General features: G+C 39.9%; 1 pseudogene; it reads right to left on the bottom strand.

Annotated features, from left to right (window-relative positions):
- The window catches only part of Atp5pf-ps3 (ATP synthase peripheral stalk subunit F6, pseudogene 3), a 102,170-nt pseudogene that overhangs the window by 47,325 nt on the left and 33,502 nt on the right, over positions 1 to 21,343 (bottom strand).

The following is a 21,343-nucleotide window of genomic DNA, read 5'->3' as shown; positions in this document are numbered from 1 at the left end:
AGAGAGTTATGCCAATTTGATAATCAACATATATCTAAATCAGGTACATTACATGCCTTGAATACTAGTTTTACCTACTCTGGATGATAGGAGTCCTGGACGTCTGAGTGCTAGTTTATTGCTCTATCACTAATGGCTCATGCTCTAAGATCAAGAATTGAGAAATGAGGATCTTAAAAAGCCACAAAGCTTCTGCAAGGCATAGGACACTGTTGTTAGGACAAAATGGCAACCAGTAGTTTGGGAAAAGATCTTTACCAATCCTATATCTGATAGAGGGCTTATATCGAAAATATGCAAAGAGCACACTCAAACTGCCAGGAGACAAATAAGCCTATTAAAAATGGGGTTCAGAGCTTAACAAAGAATTCTCAGCTGAGGAATATTGAATTAAAGAGATGTTCAACACGTTGGTCATAAGGGAAATGCTAATCAAAACAACCTTGAGATTTCACCTCACACCAGTGAGAATGGCTAAGATCAAAAACTCAGGTAACAGCAGATGCTGGCGAGGATGCGGAGAAAGTGGAACACTCCTCCATTGTTGGTGGGATTGCAGACTGGTACAACCATTCTGGAAATCAGTCTGGAGGTTCCCCAGAAAATTGGACATTGCACTACCTGAGGACCCAGCTATACCTCTCTTGGGCTTATACCCAAAGGATGCTCCAACATACAAGAAAGATACATGCTCCACTATGCTCAGAGCAGACTTATTTATAATATCAAAAAGTTGGAAAGATCCCAGGTGCCCTTCAACAGAGGAATGGATACAGAAAATGTGGTATGTCTACACAATGGAATACTACTCAGCTGTCAAAAACAATGACTTCAAGAAATTCGTAGGTAAATGGATGGAACTAGAAAATAACAACCTGAGTGAGGTAATTCAATCACAGAAACTCACACATGGTATTCACTAATTGATATGTGGATATTAGCCGAAATGCTAGGATTGCCCAAGATGCACAGATCACATAAAACTCAAGAAGGATGACCAAATTGGAGATGCTTCACTCCTTCTTTAAAAGGGGAACAAGAAAAAACTTAGCAGGGGATAGGGAGACAAAGTATAGAACAGAAATTGAATGAATGCCCATTCAGAGCCTGCCCCACATGTGCCCCATAGATATACAGTCACCAAATTAGATAAGACAGATGAAGCAAAGAAGGGCAGGTTAACAGGAAGCGGATGTAGATCTCTCCTGAGAGACACAGCCAGAATATAACAAATACGGAAGCAAATGCCAGCAGCAAACAACTAACCTGAGAATGGCACCCCCGTTGAAGTAATCAAAGAAAGGACGGAAAGAGCTGAAGGGACTTTAGACCCCATTCGAACAACACTGCCAACCAACTAGAGCTTCCAGGGACTAAGCCACTCCCCCAAGACTATACATTGTCTGAGCCTAGGCTCCAAATTCATACGTAGCAATGAATATCCTAGTAGGGGCACCAATGGAAGGGTAAGTCCTTGTTACTGCCAAGGCTGGACCCTCAGTGAATGGTATTGTTGGGGGGAGGGCAGTAATGGGGGTAGAGTTGGGAGGGGAACACCCATATCGAAGGGGAGGGGGAAGGGTTAGGGGGATGTTTGCCTGGATAGTGCGAAAGGGAATAAAATTTGAAATGTAAATAAGAAATGCCCAATTTAATAAAATGGAAAACAGTTCAAGTGTTGTTGTGTGTGTTTGTAATTTCCACAATGGAGAAATGAAGTCCAGTTGATCCTTGAGGTTGATGTCGACCCATCTTAGCCTGCTTGTCAATTCTTATGCCAATAAGACACCATGTCTCTATTGCCTTGAAAAGGAAGGAAGAAAGAAAGAAAGAAAGAAAGAAAGGAAGGAAGGAAGGAAGGAAGGAAGGAAGGAAGGAAGGAAGGAAGGAAGGAAGGAAGGAAGACAGGAAGGAAAGAAAGAAAGAAAGGTGGATGGTGTCTGAGGAAAAACAATCCTTTGCTTTCCATACACATGCACAAACACACACACACACACACACACACACACACACACACACACACACACACACACACAGGAGTGCAAATACGTACATGCTATATGGTACCGGGTAAGGGTTTTTAAGAGTCTTAGAAGACCTATAAGAGCCCTGTGGGTGGAGCTCCTCATTCTATTATTTTTAAAAACATTTTCCGAGTATATGCTATCTGCATATATGACTGTATACTGTCTGCATGCCTGGTGCCCATAGAAAAGAACACACAGGTTCATGTGCAACTTTAGTTACAAATGTTTTAATCTTTCTTTTGTATGGGAGTTGAGAATTGAACTCGTGTCTTTTGGAAGATCAACCAATGTTCTTAACCACTGAGCCATCTCTTGACCCTTCTTTATTTTTTTTTTATTCTAAGTTCCTTATGGTAACTTCTTTGTATAATCTCCATGGTGACTTGCTTTGCTTTCTGAAAGGGGTACCAGAGAGAGGGAAAGCCTTTCAGATGCACCCATTATTAGTTTCATCATGGGTACCTCCAAGGTAAAGGAGGTGATGATGATAGAAGATTTAGGAAGTTAGACAAAAGTGTCTGATCATCTGACATAAAAACAAATCAAAACAAAACAAACAAAAAGAAACCCACCTCCCAATCATACTATTTTACTGAACCCAAAACAACTTTAAGAGTCATAAATTCTGAGGCTGAGAGTTAGAGGGAGACAACTACACAAGAAAAAAACAAAAAAACAAAAACAAAACAACAAAAAAACAATCTCCACAAGATGATGGCTTTATTGCTCCTGGTAGAAACTAACCAAGCCAATGTCCACTCAGTGAACTCCCATCCTTAGGCTGTCACTTACCATTTTTTTCTGCGGCTTGGTCTTCTGTCTTTCCTGGATGTTCATTTCTTTGTACATGTAAACAAGTGAGCTTAGAAATCTGTAGGCTTTCTGCTCTAGCTGCAGTGCCACAGAGGATTGACACAGGATCTGGTTTGAGAAATTAAGGAGCAATGTGAACTGTTACAAACTAAATTTACCTAAGAACACTGACATGTTAAAAGTTTTCTTTCATTCAATTTTATTTACATTATGTGGTGTGTGTTTGTGTTTGTGTGTGTGTGTGTGTGCGTGTGTGCGTGCGTGTGTGTGTGTGTGTGTGTTTGAGTTTGTGTGTGTTGTCAGGTAAGGGTGACTATTGAGTTTAGAAAAGAGCATCACATTCCCTGGATCAGGAGTTGTAGTGTTTGCAGGCAATCAGTCATGAGTTCTGCAATCAGTACAGGGCTCTGTATAAAATTTTTACCTCAGAAACATCTCTATAGGCCCACACTCATATTTATTCCTGAAAAATTCTAGTTATGCAAACCAAACATTATGCATAGTTCTCTTATCTTTTTTTCCTCCATCTTTATTAACTTGGGTATTTTAGTTCTCCTATCTTATAGTCAATCATCTTTGATGCTCACAGCATCTGTGAAATACCAGGCATGGAAGGGATAAACATGTTTAATTAAGTTTTGATATTTGTTCATTATAACTTTAATGATAAAGCAAAATCCATCAAACTATTTGTATTAATTTTAATGTTCTCATCTTTTTTTTTCTTTCTTTTTTTTTTTTTTCGGAGCTGGGGACCGAACCCAGGGCCTTGCGCTTCCTAGGTAAGCGCTCTACCACTGAACTAAATCCCCAGCCCCTCATCTTTTTTTTCTTAAGAACTCTAAAATTAAAAATTATATTTTATAAATTCTTTGAGAATTTCACACCCTTTAATTTGGTCATATTTGGGATAAAGATATTTTAAAGAGATGTTTGTGCCTCTCATTGTGGCTATCAGACCACTGATACAATAGGCCTTGAGAAATTGGAATTTTCCCAGGAATTTCATGCTGAGATGGGAGAAAGCTTTGGACAGCCACGTGAAAATTCTACTCTAGGAAAGATTCCACTCTTTCATATGTTTCCAAAGAGACAGTGATAGCTCAGTGATAGGCAAGGAGATCCTGGGCTGAGACTGTATAGAGATGCATCTCTGTGACCTTCTGTTTAACACTTAAGTCCACTTTAGAACCCTGAATATAGACCTGGGTAGGTTGTGGGTATTTAATTCGTCTCTTTGTAGCTCTTTCCAGTATGGTTCCCATTTAATCTCCATTTTCTACTTTTCATATTTACTTGGCTGCACAGACTTAACTTTCCTTCAAGTGTGGTTAAAGAAGTACCTTGATTGATTTTCTCTTTCTTTGTCTAAATTGACCAACCAAATTTAGGAGAGTTGTATAAGTCTATGTTAATTAAACCACTTGGGAGACAGACCTAGCTCTCTAAGGAAAAATATATATTTCAGCTTTGCAGTTTTGAGCCATCTTTCTGTTCTTCAGGGAAACTTTATGTGTTTCTCTCTCTCTCTCTCTCTCTCTCTCTCTCTCTCTCTCTCTCTCTTTCTCTCTATCTCCATGTGTGTGTGTGTGTGTGTGTGTGTGTGTGTGTGTGTGTGACTCTCTCTCTTACACAATTTAAAACAACATAAATATTTTTTAAAACCAACAAGCATCAAAAGAGGTACCGGATCTTCACCCTTTCTCCCACATGGAATACATGGATTATTATTTTAGGGTACATAAATTTTGATTACTATTTATTTATTTTCTAAAATGCAGGTAATGGGTTTTAGTTTACTTTTTAAGAAACATTTAAACAATGACTAGACAGAAAAATTGAATATATCCTGAGATCATTATACCTTACTTTCTAAGTGGTTAAAGTTTTTGACAAATTTGCAAGAAAAGTTAAGTAGTTATTAAATCTGAGTCTGTTCTTATGTGTTTTAGAAAAATCAAATGAATGTTAGAAGAAAGACTTATGGTTTTAAGTAGTGGACTTTTTTTAATCAACGTATTTAATTGCTACCTCAGGAAATTTGGTAACTTATAGTCAAGCAAAGGCTATCTTTAAGTTTTTTTTTAAATATCTCTGTTTTACTTGGGCCTTCTGTAAAATAAAAGAAGTTCCTGGTTTTGTCTCCATCTTTCCTTTTTCATTTTGGAAAATCAATTTATTTTATCTAATGTAAATATTATCATTTCCATAAAATTCATATTGAGATTTGTTCTATTGTTCAGTATTTTAATGCTGGCCCCCAAGGTCTGGATTACATCAAGGACTAGACAATCATCACATGCTCACAAAACTAAGTAATGCTATGTGACCTTTTCTCATAATTTAAAACTATTGGTTGAATAAAAATGCCAACACTCTGTAGCTGATCAGAAGATATGTAGATTGGGTGGGATAGGAGAAAGGAGATCGGGTAGAGAGAGGAGAATACGTCATGGAGTAGGAATCCTGAAAATATGGCTTTGAGAGCTGTACACTTGAAATACGAGTGGCCTAGAGAGAAGATTGTAAGTCATATCATGGGGTTATTGGCCAGGAAGTAAACATAAGTGGCATAGAGTAAATATCTTCCTAGCCCTAATGCTGTCTGAATCTTATAAACATAAAGATTTTTTATCTTTTATCTGAATGATCAAAGTCAGGGTAGAAACCTGTGATTACAATTATTCCAAAATTACTCTGGAAGAGTAATCAGTGTTCTACTTAGCCATTTCTTCAGTGTCATTCTTTACATTTCTTGAGTTTGTCATTTGAGCTTGAATTTCTCATTTAATTAAGTAAGACTAGCTGGCCATTGTGTACCAAGAAGCTTATCTCTGCCTCCTTATGACTGAGATTAGGTGTGTTTTGTTTTTGTTTTTGATTTTGTTTTTTTTTTGGGGGGGGCAGAGGTTGTTTATTTGTTTTGAATTAGAAATCTAAGTACTTATCTTCATGAATGAATGCAAACTTATACCTTCTTAACTAATCCATCTTTCACCCCGTGGGATTCTTAATTGTAACATCTTAACACAAGTACATCCTACCTCAACTGCAGCCATAACCCTGTTTTTTTTGGGACAGATGTCCTTGACTTTCTGGCTGATGTTTTTGGCTCCAGAAGCTCCTTTACCTAGCCTTCTCTGGATTTCGGATCTCATTTTTTCTCCCTGGATGCACCAATATCTCCGTTGTTAGTATTTTCCTGATCTATATTTCCAAGGAGGAAATCAAGGTGTATTATCCACTTGTGCCAATCTCCTCCAGCTGAAGGATAATATTCATTCATCCATGAAAGTCAGTAAGTAAGAGACACAGTAAATCTTTATCAAATTGTAAAAATCCATTTTGTGTTCATGGATATGAAGAAGAAACCTCTTGTGCTGAGAATGAGGTTCTGAAGTATTTATTATATGAAAGCCATTCATATTTCCCAAAAACTTTTTGTGTTGAGAGTTTGAGGTTTCAATGTGTAGCTGGCATGAAACCTTGAGAGCCTGACGTGTTATTCTATGACACGAATGTTTCCTGCTGTTCATGGAGGGCAAAAATTGTTATCATCAATGAGAATTTTCAAAAACAAGTTTTAAAAAAAATCTCCTTTCTATACATTTGGATATGGATGTATTTGCAAGACTGTCTATTAAAGGAGAACCCCAGAGTGAAAATCTGTGTAACTTCTCTGACCAGCCATCTCTCTTCCATTATATTGGCACTCAAGAAAACACGAGTCTTGAAGTTTGACTTTGAGTGCTTCTTTCTATCTCGGTTAAGGGAAATATCACTTATAATATGATAGAGATATTATTTTTTAATGATACACAATAAATCCTTCATATTCGTGCACTATTGCTGAAGCATACATTGTAATCTTTAGCTCAGTGAAGTGTTCATAAGGTGAGGAAACCTAAGGCTGGGTTTATTAGAGGCAATTAGTATAGACCTCAGTTTAACCTGCTTTCTACCTTCAGTGTCCCAGCCCTTTCCATTGATGTCAGTTCAATATAAAGTTTTATGGAAAAGTGAACAAGGATTTAATAATAGTCCACTGACATGGAGAAAATACTCATCTATGTTCCAATATGTCCAACATAAAGCCCTATATTCAACATGCCTCGTTGTGCTGTGTGCCTGTTTTAAAAATTGCATGTTCCGTTACCTGGCTTCACGGAGCTTTGTTAACATTAAGGTAGAGGCAAAGACAGGGATGATACTTTACAGTTAGTCTCACAGGGCCAAATATCTGCATATTCACATTGAGTGAGAACTATTTCCAATCTGTCCTCCAGAATTCTACTGCTGAATTCTTATTTTAAATTACTCCACACTGTCTTTCTGTTTCGGGGTCCTAACTCCCCTCCTTTGAGCCTTATCCTTCTCTTTTCTTATTCATGGAGATCACTGAAAGGATGGTACAAATGGTATTCTACATCATTACAGATGGAACTTTGGTTTCACACAATAATGGCCATTGTGACTAATCATTCTTTCAGAGATCCTACTCCTGTCTGGATCCAAGCTCCTGTGTTGTTTAATGGAACATCCTCAGAATCTGGACACTTTCCTCCATAGAGCAATATCCACTATGATGCATCAAACTAAATAGATTTATTTCAGAAGACACCTCTTGCTTGTTATGATTCAATTTATCCTCTGGCTTCTGACTTGAGATGCTGCAGCTCAGAGACATTTGATCTTCTCAAAGATCACTAAAATGGTACATACTACAGTGCCTCGGGCCAAATTAGAGGACGTCATAGATTCCTGCACTCTTTAACGTCTTTTCTTACCTGCACAATCTGCTTTCAGAGCTTATAGATCTATGCGACTCCTCAAACTGAGAGACCAAGTCTTTTGGGAACAGACTCCACCTTAGAGAACCTGACCTATGTTTGACCCAAAGCCAGTATCTAGCATTACTTTCCAAGTTACCACCCCCAAGACAAACAAACAAACAAACAAACAAACAAACAAACAAACGCAAAACAGTGCCTAACTCCATTTCCTAGGCTAACCCCAAGAAGACCTGCATTTTCATATTAATATCTTTAACAAACCTGTATCCAGCGCCAGTTTTCAGGTTATTTTCCCCAACAAATTTGCACCATCAGGTACAAATCTACCCCTGCATAACAACCATCAATAAGAAATAAAGTTTAAGTTTTGGCTCCCAACATCAGCTAGTTATGCTTAAGGCCACAAATCATAGGACATAGATGGTAGACAGCCAAGAAACACTCACCCCTTGCTAGCTGTTATTTATAAAATCTTGCAATCTTCCTTGCTGCTTTCTATAAAACCTTGTCCCAATGAGTGTATAGGGATCTTCTTCCTGCAGCTCAGCAGTGTATTGAGCCTGAGCTATCTCCAATAAACAAATTGGATTGCATCAGATTTGTTCCTGACAGGTATTTTAGGGTTCAAAAGCACTTTCTTGGTACTATAAAACGTCCTTGGTGTTTTCCAACTCTTTTCTGGTGTTCTTTAGTAATCTCACTCTACATTGTAGAGCTGGTGCCCAACTGTTTTCACAAACCCAGCTCCTGGTCCTTTCCATACTATCACAGATCTGATTCTGTTTTCGTTACCCTCACACTGCTTTGCATTTGCACTCATTCATACAGAGAGGACAGATCTCAGATGGGGCAGGAGCCTTAAATATTTCTTTTGTTATTGTTATGGAATCGTTAATCGTATTTATATGAATAAGGCAGGATTGTGATTCTTCGAGACATCTACACATTATGTAACAACTGAAAAACAGTGTAATTAGCCTATATATGACTTTCATTATTCCCAATTTATTTGGAGCAAAATAGCCTCCAGGCACATAGAGTGGGAGACTAGAAGTGGGTGGCTATTTACAACATATAAAAGGTGATCTTTCAATTATGTGAAAATGACAGTAAAAGCCTTGCCTGCAGCCTATGTAAACTCTGTCCTGGTTCCTATATCTGATTTTGTCCTGAGTTTTTTTTTGTTTCAGTTACCCCTAAAGCCAAATGGTAGGGTAATAACTTGCTCTCTCTATGTTGATTGTGCATTTCTTAGAAACACGGATTATGTTTTGGTACCATATCAGGTACCGCATCTTTTTTTTTCTTATTATTGAAATCAATGTGATCAAGAGATGTAAACTCTGTGGAATGCTTGTCTTCTGGGATTTCCAACAAAATTGCTGGCTGTGTGGGTTAATCTTAATAGTCAACTAGACAGGATCTAGAATCTCCATGGAAGCAAATTATTTGGCTTGTTTTTGGCTTCTCTGAGAGGAGAAGACCAGCCAGAGTTGTACATAGCACCATTGAGTGGGTTGGGGTCCTGGACAGCATAAAAAGAACGGGATCATCACCAATGCTCATATTTCATACCTGAGTGCAGGTGAAGTATGACCACCTCTGCCTCCCACCCCTGTCCCATGTTTCTCTTGCTCTGAAGGGCTCTACCCTCAAAGTGTGAGTCAAAGTAATCCCCTCCTTCATTAAGTTACCTTTTTCAGGCATTTTATCATAGTAACAATAAAAATACCATTGATTACATATTAATTTATAGGTCTCTCTTATACTATCGTTGAAACCGATATATAGATATCGTTGAAACCAAGAAACGTTTTGAAATCACGTGTTAAGTCATGTGATGAGAAGAGATGGGGATGCAATTATTACCATGCATAGGTTCACAGAAATACTTACCAATACATACATAAATATATGGATACATAGATACAAATTTCTTTAGTTTGGCTATATGGAAAGGACCTTGCCAGAGAGCACCTTATATATAACTAGGAATAGACACGTATTCTAAAATGTTAGCTGCGGACATTAGATATGCAGAGATTCTTCTTGTAATGGGCCATAAACTAACATTTTTAAACTGGTCTAGATCCCAAAAAAGAAGCATCCAAGAATGACTTTGTTTCAGATGTTACTAAACTATTCTTCATAGCATTTGGCTCAATACTTAAGTCCCTCTTATGAAAGTGGGCTAATTATTACACAGTCAGGAGGCTTGTCGTTTTCATATTCTGAGGCATTCATTTTCTTGGTTGTCATATCACTTCTGAGTACTTTCTTGGTGAGTCCTTAATTTCTGATTCCTCTGACATGTAAGACTTCATTATCTTTTGTCTCAGATTTTAGTTTCCCATCCTTGGGTAGTATGCCACTGTTTCCCTATGCTCTAACACCTGTCCCTGTTGGGTGACTGCATGGGTTAAGCGAAGTCAATGTCCCACATCCTGGCTCACCAAGCAAGCTCCCTAAGGTATAGTAGATGTGGGATACACAACCCTACAACAAATGCTACAACATGGGGACAAACCCAATTGTTGTCCCACACATAGACCCACATTGGAACTCCACATGTCTCAAGTACCTGATTAACCCCTGACCTAGTTCAAAAGACCTAGGCTTTAATTCTCAGCTATACTCTCCAAATCTACCTGCAAATAGCCCTCACTCTCTGCCCCTCCCACAAAACCACAACAAGTGCTCCTACACAGTAACAGCTGCTTTTCAGAAAGTAGCACCAGCTCTGAGCTTTCTGCTTCACCTGCCTGTCACCTTGAGCTCAACCAGTGGACTCCTTCAGTCCTCATGGGCCCAAAACACTAGATCTGCCCTTGCCCTGTCACACTGGCCAGTGGACTGCTGCAGCTTCAGCTAGAAACACAGAGAGAACATAGGTATGTGTGCTGCCTCTCACTCTCTCTGGCCCTCGTGATAACTGTGCTTTCCAGTCTCTGTGGTTCTTCCTTTGAGGTTTTCATCAAAGTTGGTCTTTCATCTTCTGCTTCTGCTCTACATTTAGTATATGCCAGCCAATAAATAAATAAATAACTGGGCAAAACAAGGGGTCCAGTCTGCAAGAGGACACAGTAGCAGCATAGTAGAGCAGGCCTTCCTTCATGCACCTAGAAGCTGCTAAAAATATATATATATATATATATAAGATCTTGCTGCTAAGGAGTGAAAGGAAAAACACACCTGAATAACTCAAAAGTTTTCCGGCTTTGTTTAAATGCCTGTTCTCCCTAACAGGAGCACTTATAACAGTGTTTGTGCATTTCAACTCCAAATTTTTCAGGCTTTTTTATTTTTTTTATTTTTTTTTATTAACTTGAGTATTTCTTATATACATTTCGAGTGTTATTCCCTTTCCCGGTTTCCGGGCAAACATCCCCCTCCCCCCTTCCCTTCCTTATGGGTGTTCCCCTCCCAACCCTCCCCCCATTGCCGTCCTCCCCCCATAGTCTAGTTCACTGGGGGTTCAGTCTTAGCAGGACCCAGGGCTTCCCCTTCCACTGGTGCTCTTACTAGGATATTCATTGCTACCTATGGGGTCAGTCCATGTATAGTCTTTAGGTAGTGGCTTAGTCCCTGGAAGCTCTGGTTGCTTGGCATTGTTGTACTTTTGGGGTCTCGAGCCCCTTCAAGCTCTTCCAGTTCTTTCTCTGATTCCTTCAATAGGGGACCTATTCTCAGTTCAGTGGTTTGCTGCTGGCATTCGCCTCTATATTTGCTGTATTCTGGCTGTGTCTCTCAGGAGCGATCTACATCCGGCTCCTGTCGGTCTGCACTTCTTTGCTTCATCCATCTTGTCTAATTGGGTGGCTGTATATGTATGGGCCACATGTGGGGCAGGCTCTGAATGGGTGTTCCTTCAGTCTCTGTTTTAATCTTTGCCTCTCCCTTCCCTGCCAAGGGTATTTTTTTCCTCATTTAAAGAAGGAGTGAAGCATTCGCATTTTGATCATCCGTCTTGAGTTTCGTTTGTTCTAGGGATCTAGGGTAATTCAAGCATTTGGGCTAATAGCCACTTATCAATGAGTGCATACCATGTATGTCTTTCTGTGATTGGGTTAGCTCACTCAGGATGATATTTTCCAGTTCCAACCATTTGCCTACGAATTTCATAGACTCGTTCTTTTTGATAGCTGAGTAATATTCCATTGTGTAGATGTACCACATTTTCTGTATCCATTCCTCTGTTGAAGGGCATCTGGGTTCTTTCCAGCTTCTGGCTATTATAAATAAGGCTGCGATGAACATAGTGGAGCACGTGTCTCTTTTATATGTTGAGGCATCTTTTGGGTATATGCCCAAGAGAGGTAGAGCTGGATCCTCAGGCAGTTCAATGTCCAATTTTCTGAGGAACCTCCAGACTGATTTCCAGAATGGTTTTACCAGTCTGCAATCCCACCAACAATGGAGGAGTGTTCCTCTTTCTCCACATCCTCGCCAGCATCTGCTGTCACCTGAGTTTTTGATCTTAGCCATTCTCACTGGTGTGAGGTGAAATCTCAGGGTTGTTTTGATTTGCATTTCCCTTATGACTAAAGATGTTGAACATTTCTTTAGGTGTTTCTCAGCCATTCGGCATTCCTCAGCTGTGAATTCTTTGTTTAGCTCTGAACCCCATTTTTTAATAGGGTTATTTGTTTCCCTGCGGTCTAACTTCTTGAGTTCTTTGTATATTTTGGATATAAGGCCTCTATCTGTTGTAGGATTGGTAAAGATCTTTTCCCAATCTGTTGGTTGCCGTTTTGTCCTAACCACCGTGTCCTTTGCCTTACAGAAGCTTTGCAGTTTTATGAGATCCCATTTGTCGATTCTTGATCTTAGAGCATAAGCCATTGGTGTTTTGTTCAGGAAATTTTTTCCAGTGCCCATGTGTTCCAGATGCTTCCCTAGTTTTTCTTCTATCAGTTTGAGTGTGTATGGTTTGATGTGGAGGTCCTTGATCCACTTGGACTTAAGCTTTGTACAGGGTGATAAGCATGGATCGATCTGCATTCTTCTACATGTTGCCCTCCAGTTGAACCAGCACAATTTGCTGAAAATGCTATCTTTTTTCCATTGGATGGTTTTGGCTCCTTTGTCAAAAATCAAGTGACCATAGGTGTGTGGGTTCATTTCTGGGTCTTCAATTCTATTCCATTGGTCTATCTGTCTGTCTCTGTACCAATACCATGCAGTTTTTATCACTATTGCTCTGTAATACTGCTTGAGTTCAGGGATAGTGATTCCCCCTGAAGTCCTTTTATTGTTGAGGATAGCTTTAGCTATCCTGGGTTTTTTGTTATTCCAGATGAATTTGCAAATTGTTCTGTCTAACTCTTTGAAGAATTGGATTGGTATTTTGATGGGGATTGCATTGAATCTGTAGATTGCTTTTGGTAAAATGGCCATTTTTACTATATTAATCCTGCCAATCCATGAGCATGGGAGATCTTTCCATCTTCTGAGGTCTTCTTCAATTTCTTTCCTCAGTGTCTTGAAGTTCTTATTGTACAGATCTTTTACTTGCTTGGTTAAAGTCACACCGAGGTACTTTATATTATTTGGGTCTATTATGAAGGGTGTCGTTTCCCTAATTTCTTTCTCGGCTTGTTTCTCTTTTGTATAGAGGAAGGCTACTGATTTATTTGAGTTAATTTTATACCCAGCCACTTTGCTGAAGTTGTTTATCAGCTTTAGTAGTTCTCTGGTGGAACTTTTGGGATCACTTAAATATACTATCATGTCATCTGCAAATAGTGATATTTTGACCTCTTCTTTTCGGATCTGTATCCCCTTGATCTCCTTTTGTTGTCTGATTGCTCTGGCTAGAACTTCAAGAACTATATTGAATAAGTAGGGAGAGAGTGGGCAGCCTTGTCTAGTCCCTGATTTTAGTGGGATTGCTTCAAGTTTCTCTCCATTTAGTTTAATGTTAGCAACTGGTTTGCTGTATATGGCTTTTACTATGTTTAGGTATGGGCCTTGAATTCCTATTCTTTCCAGGACTTTTATCATGAAGGGGTGTTGAATTTTGTCAAATGCTTTCTCAGCATCTAATGAAATGATCATGTGGTTCTGTTCTTTCAGTTTGTTTATATAATGGATCACGTTGATGGTTTTCCGTATATTAAACCATCCCTGCATGCCTGGGATGAAGCCTACTTGATCATGGTGGATGATTGTTTTGATGTGCTCTTGAATTCGGTTTGCCAGAATTTTATTGAGTATTTTTGCGTCGATATTCATAAGGGAAATTGGTCTGAAGTTCTCTTTCTTTGTTGTGTCTTTGTGTGGTTTAGGTATAAGAGTAATTGTGGCTTCGTAGAAGGAATTCGGTATGGCTCCATCTGTTTCAATTTTGTGGAATAGTTTGGATAATATTGGTATGAGGTCTTCTATGAAGGTTTGATAGAATTCTGCACTAAACCCGTCTGGACCTGGGCTCTTTTTGGTTGGGAGACCTTTAATGACTGCTTCTATTTCCTTAGGAGTTATGGGGTTGTTTAACTGGTTTATCTGTTCCTGATTTAACTTCGATACCTGGTATCTGTCTAGGAAATTGTCCATTTCCTGAAGATTTTCAAATTTTGTTGAATATAGGTTTTTATAGTAAGATCTGATGATTTTTTGAATTTCCTCTGAATCTGTAGTTATGTCTCCCTTTTCATTTCTGATTTTGTTAATTTGGACGCACTCTCTGTGTCCTCTCGTTAGTCTGCCTAAGGGTTTATCTATCTTGTTGATTTTCTCAAAGAACCAACTTTTGGTTCTGTTGATTCTTTCTATGGTCCTTTTTGTTTCTACTTGGTTGATTTCAGCTCTGAGTTTGATTATTTCCTGCCTTCTACTCCTCCTGGGTGTATTTGCTTCTTTTTGCTCTAGAGCTTTTAGGTGTGCTGTCAAGCTGCTGACATATGCTCTTTCCTGTTTCTTTCTGCAGGCACTCAGCGCTATGAGTTTTCCTCTTAGCACAGCTTTCATTGTGTCCCATAAGTTTGAGTATGTTGTATCTTCATTTTCATTAAATTCTAAAAAGTTTTTAATTTCTTTCTTTATTTCTTCCTTGACCAGGTTATCATTGAGTAGAGCATTGTTCAATTTCCACGTATATGTGGGCATTCTTCCCTTATTGTTATTGAAGACCAGTTTTAGGCCGTGGTGGTCCGATAGCACGCATGGGATTATTTCTATCTTTCTGTACCTGTTGAGGCCCGTTTTTTGACCAATTATATGGTCAATTTTGGAGAAAGTACCATGAGGAGCTGAGAAGAAGGTATATCCTTTTGCTTTAGGATAGAATGTTCTATAAATATCCGTTAAGTCCATTTGGCTCATGACTTCTCTTAGTCTGTCGACATCACTGTTTAATTTCTGTTTCCATGATCTGTCCATTGATGAGAGTGGGGTGTTGAAATCTCCCACTATTATTGTGTGAGGTGCAATGTGTGTTTTGAGCTTCAGTAAGGTTTCTTTTACGTATGTAGGTGCCCTTGTATTTGGGGCATAGATATTTAGAATTGAGAGTTCATCTTGGTGGATTTTTCCTTTGATGAATATGAAGTGTCCTTCCTTATATTTTTTGATGACTTTTAGTTGAAAGTTGATTTTATTTGATATTAGAATGGCTACTCCAGCTTGCTTCTTCTGACCATTTGCTTGGAAAGTTGTTTTCCAGCCTTTCACTCTGAGGTAGTGTCTGTCTTTGTCTCTGAGGTGTGTTTCCTGTAGGCAGCAGAATGCAGGGTCCTCGTTGCATATCCAGTTTGTTAATCTATGTCTTTTTATTGGGGAGTTGAGGCCATTGATATTGAGAGATATTAAGGAATAGTGATTACTGTTTCCCTTTATATTCATATTTGGATGTGAGGTTATGTTTGTGTGCTTTCATTCTCTTTGTTTTGTTGCCAAGACGATTAGTTTCTTGCTTCTTCTAGGGTGTAGCTTGCCTCCTTATGTTGGGCTTTACCATTTATTATCCTTTGTAGTGCTGGATTTGTGGAAAGATATTGTGTAAATTTGGTTTTGTCATGGAATATCTTGGTTTCTCCATCAATGTTAATTGAGAGTTTTGCTGGATACAGTAACCAGGGCTGGCATTTGTGTTCTCTTAGGGTCTGTATGACATCAGTCCAGGATCTTCTGGCCTTCATAGTTTCTGGCGAGAAGTCTGGTGTGATTCTGATAGGTCTCCCTTTATGTGTTACTTGACCTTTTTCCCTTACTGCTTTTAATATTCTTTCTTTATTTTGTGCGTTTGGTGTTTTGACAATTATGTGACGGGAGGTGTTTCTTTTCTGGTCCAATCTATTTGGAGTTCTGTAGGCTTCTTGTATGTCTATGGGTATCTCTTTTTTTAGGTTAGGGAAGTTTTCTTCTATGATTTTGTTGAAGATATTTACTGGTCCTTTGAGCTGGGAGTCTTCACTCTCTTCTATACCTATTATCCTTAGGTTTGATCTTCTCATTGAGTCCTGGATTTCCTGTATGTTTTGGACCAGTAGCTTTTTCCGCTTTACATTATCTTTGACAGTTGAGTCAATGATTTCTATGGAATCTTCAGCTCCTGAGATTCTCTCTTCCATCTCTTGTATTCTGTTGGTGAAGCTTGTATCTACAGCTCCTTGTCTCTTCTTTTGGTTTTCTATATCCAGGGTTGTTTCCATGTGTTCTTTCTTGATTGCTTCTATTTCCAATTTTAATTCCTTCAACTGTTTGATTGTGTTTTCCTGGAATTCTCTCAGGGATTTTTGTGTCTCCTCTCTATGGGCTTCTACTTTTTTATTTATGTTTTCCTGGAATTCTTTCATGGATTTTTGAGATTCTTTCAGGCATTTTTGCGATTCCTCTCTGTAGGCTTCTACTTGTTCTCTAAGGGAGTTCTTCATGTCTTTCTTGAAGTCCTCCAGCATCATGATCAAATATGATTTTGAAACTAGATCTTGCTTTTCTGGTGTGTTTGGATATTCCGTGTTTGCTTTGGTGGGAGAATTGGGCTCCGATGATGCCATGTAGTCTTGGTTTCTGTTGCTTGTGTTCCTGCGCTTGCCTCTCGCCATCAGATTATCTCTAGTGTTACTTTGTTCTGCTATTTCTGACAGTGGCTAGACTGTCCTATAAGCCTGTGTGTCAGGAGTGCTGTAGACATGTTTTCCTCTCTTTCAGTCAGTTATGGGGACAGAGTGTTCTGCTTTCGGGCGTGTAGTTTTTCCTCTCTACAGGTCTTCAGCTGTTCCTGTGGGCCTGTGTCTTGAGTTCACCAGGCAGCTTTCTTGCAGCAGAAAATTTGGTCTTACCTGTGGTCCTGAGGCTCAAGTTTGCTCGTGGGGTGCTGCCCATGGGCTCTCTGCACCGGCAGCAACCAGGAAGACCTGTGCCGCCCCTTCCGGGAGCTTCAGTGCACCAGGGTTCCAGATGGTCTTTGGCTTTGTCCTCTGGCGTCCGAGATGTGTGTGCAGGGAGCAGTCTCTTCTGGTTTCCCAGGCTTGTTTGCCTCTCTGAAGGTTTAGCTCTCCCTCCCACGGGATTTGGGTGCAGAGAACTGTTTATCCGGTCTGTTTCCCTCAGGTTCCGGCGGTGTCTCAGGCACAGGGGTCCTGCCGCTCCTGGGCCCTCCCCCACGGGAGCCCAGAGGCCTTATACACTTTCCTCTTGGGCCAGGGATGTGGGCAGGGGTGAGCAGTGTTGGTGGTCTCTTCCGCTCTGCAGCCTCAGGAGTGCCCACCTGACCAGGCGGTTGGGTCTCTCTCTCACCGGGTCTGGGAGCAGAGAGCTGCTGCGGGCCGGGATCCGCGGGTGTGGGACTTCCGGTAAACACAGAACGTGCCCGGTCCTAGAGAAATTCTGCTTCCGTGTGTCCCAAGCTCACCAGGCAGCTTTCTTGCAGCAGAAAATTTGGTCTTACCTGTGGTCCTGAGGCTCAAGTTCGCTCGTGGGGTGCTGCCCACGGGCTCTCTGCACCGGCAGCAACCAGAAAGACCTGTGCCGCCCCTTCCGGGAGCTTCAGTGCACCAGGGTTCCAGATGGTCTTTGGCTTTTTCCTCTGGCGTCCGAGATGTGTGTGCAGGGAGCAGTCTCTTCTGGTTTCCCCAGGCTTTTTTATTTAAATGTTGTTTTCCCTAGCATTTACGACTTATGTCCAAGAATTTTCAATTTGTTTAAGATTTCTTTTAAGGTTCAAAATCATACTTAATCTACTCCCATAGTTCAAACCAACTATACTAATAACCAGTATTTGATATTTAATTAACAACCATTTTTCTTTTACAGACAAACTATTACTGCTTATCCCACATACATAATTAACATAATAAATATTCATCAGACATACAAAGCAGAGTTAAAGGTTTCATTCCATGTCTAAAATCCTCAAACACACTTGATTTTTTGGATCATAAAAATGGACCATGATTTCCTCTCAAGCAAACCATTAGAGGCTTAACACACACTAACCACCATATGCAATGCAAACATCACCTTTGGGGCTCTTCTTCTATGTTGTGATTACCCTACAGGCTTATCTCTACAAAAGAAAAGGATAATGTTGCTGTCACACATCCAGACTGAGCACCATCTCCTTGCTGACAGAAGACTCCTGAGACAAACGTGATGAGATCTATATATGACAGCTCAGACCCACAGAGGACAGACTTGGGAACTCCCAGCTACAGATAGACTCTCTTGCCAAAGTCAAATGGCTACTAAACTTGGGGACAGTTACATGATAGTAAACAAAACACGATGCCCACTTAGATTAATCAAATGTTTAAAACTGATGTTAATACTCTTATAAACTGTACAACCCACAGAACAATTAATTGGTGCAACAATCCTTTGTATTCCCAACCCCCAACTCCACCTCTCATTACTCTTCTGGCTTATTTGTGCTATCCCTCCAACCCAGGTTTTATAGTTATACCCTACTCAAATATGCACTATAATTGAAACAGTCACTCAGTGATGCCTCGCATTAAAAAAAAAAAAAAGTAGAAGGGGGAGATGTGATCATAAAAGGTATCATGGTTCTCCACTAAGCTAAGGCTAGAAGCTTCAGAGAGCTTGAAGGTTTGGTAGAATATTTGCCTGGTCCCAGGTACCAAGCCACTGTCACTAACTGGAGACCCCCACAGATTTGTAGCCATGTGTCATGTTAGGGTAATGTCCCAAGCCCTTCCACATGTAACCTTAACATCTCAGACAATAAGAAAAGAGGCATGACCACAGGTCACATTAGCACAAGACAGAGATCTCCATTTTAATGAGGTACCTAAAAGTCTGGAGGGGTTAGACAATAAACTTTCTTTCACAGATATTCCTCCCAGCAAAAGGTATTTAATCTTGGGCCCACCCTGAGAAGTGGAGTATGGTTTTACCTATCTACTTTCTACCATGACAATAAAGGTCTTAAAACCGTGGACTGTCTCTTTTCAACTGAATACACCATGATTAGCTACAGAGATGGCCTTTACACACAGAGCTGCTGTCTAATCTCCCATAGAGTCCTCTCTGCAGTCCCGGACACAACCACCACCAAGCCAAAACCTGGAGTAAAGCCAAGCACTCTCCCACATGGGAGCAGCTGGAGCTCCAATTTGCTCCCCGGCTCAGGGCAAGATCCAGTCCTCAGGCTCAGATCACAAATTCAGCTCTTCAATGACTTACAGCAGTGCCTGGTTGTATAAAAGCCTATGAGGGGGGAGGGGGATGTTTGCCCGGAAACTGGGAAAGGGAATAACACTCAAAATGTATATAAGAAATACTCAAGTTAATAAAAAAAAATCCCAAAAGGAGGGAATCTGTATCAAAAAGTGGAGCATCCTGACCTGGGAATGACTTTTTTTCTTAGCCCACTCTCTTATTCTTAACTAGCTGCAGCTACTTTGTCTCTTTTGCAGCTACCAGGGACATTTCCTGATTTTCTCAGACATCAAAGGTAGAGGCCATGTGTTTATGTTAATGATGGGTCAGTTATTGACCAGACTATCCCTGGATCAGAAACACACACACACATTCTCTCTCTCTCTCTCTCTCTCTCTCTCTCTCTCTCTCTCTCTCTCTCCCTCTCTCTCTCTCTCTTTTCCTTCCTTCTCTTCTTCCTCTTCTTTCTTTCTTTTTTCCTCTTCTCTTCTCCCCCTCCTCCTCCTCCTCCTCCTCCTCCTCCTCCTCCTCCTCCTTCTCCTCCTCTTTCTTCATTCTGAGGCTGCATTGAATAGTCCTGATTTTCTTGCTTTCACTATTATCTATTTGCCAACAGAGATTGTATAGCTAAGCCTATCTTTTTAGGGATGCTCAGACTCTAATGCATACCTTTAACACACATTTTGTGAGGTGGAGTAGTTCAGAGACATGTTGCCCAGGATCATTATAATGTGAATGTGGGTTATTGGAGGCCATATTTCCAATCTGTAATGCTTTTAAATGTTCTGGAACGGAGCCTATCAGATGAAAGATTCCTAGTGAGATATGACTGAACACAGAGTTTACCCATTCTCAAAAACCGTGTATCTACAGACTCTTATCCTGAGTACACAAAGTATAAATCAGGGGTTATTTACAACTTGGAATGTAGTTTTGACATTTTCAAGTGCCCATGGAGGGAGTAAAATTGAAAAAGATATTGCCTTGGGGAATATTCTTCCACATGACATTGAACCTCAAAGGCTGACTGCCTCTCCATCTTTTCTTATTTAACTTCTCTACTTTCAGGTTTTCACTTGATCTGATTATTTATCATAAATTATTTTCAGTTTCTAGAACTAATATCTTGAGATTGCAGCTCAGGTTCTGGCAGTACATGTAAACACATCCCTGCAGTTGGAGGCTGGGAAACTTTAGAGCATGCAAATCAAGGGCTGCCCATGTCTGTGAAATTCCTGATGGCTCTGTTATTTAGTTTTCAACAGTGTAACTATGGATGAATAAAGGCCCTTAAGAAATTCATTTCAAAGAGTATCCTCAGAGATTATTATTCCGTGAAAATGATTAGTCACTAAAAAGGGAAAATGTTTATTGGACAGCCATTGAGTGCTTATTACAGCACGTTATATGGGGATTAGGGTGTAATACTCTATAGACTTTAGAACAGTTCTGTTTACCTTATCCTGTACCTCCATGAAGATAGATCAGTTAGAGCATCTCCAGTTGGTGATGGCACAAAATGCATCACTTGCATTCATCTATAAAGAAATTTGGTGACTTATTTAGGTGCTCAAAGATAAGGTGTGAACTTGATAGTATTTACAATTGTCATGAATATCCAGCTCTGGATGTATAACTTGAAGGTGAGTTTAACTTTATCCAGCTACATGGTTAATATCAGGGAGAGAAGAGAACGCAAGTATAGGGAAGGAGTGGAATTTGCATGTAGATTCCTGTGGATGGCACAAGACTGGCCAATAAGGGCCAGACCTATATTCTTTTTCAGGTTCACATGATAAGGGGAAGGCACTCATTGGGAATTTCTTCCTTTCTACCACTGTATGGTCAGTTCATTTAGAACCTATCTTACACATTCTGTTTGTATCAGTGGCTCTGAGACTTAGCATAATGTAACATACTGGGGAAGAGAATAATTAACACGTATGAAATAAACCACATTGGTACAAGTATTGGTTAAAATGGTAGCCTAGTATAGGAGGTACCACCTACATTCTGATTAGATTTGAGATTTGCTCCACAGATGGTAAGTAGTTCATGCCTTGAGAAATTCCAAATCCTAAGAGAATT

The sequence above is a fragment of the Rattus norvegicus genome, chromosome 5, assembly GCF_036323735.1.
Source record: "Rattus norvegicus strain BN/NHsdMcwi chromosome 5, GRCr8, whole genome shotgun sequence".
In the NCBI taxonomy this organism is placed as follows: Eukaryota; Metazoa; Chordata; class Mammalia; order Rodentia; family Muridae; genus Rattus; species Rattus norvegicus.
This window is presented reverse-complemented; position numbering and strand designations above follow the sequence as displayed.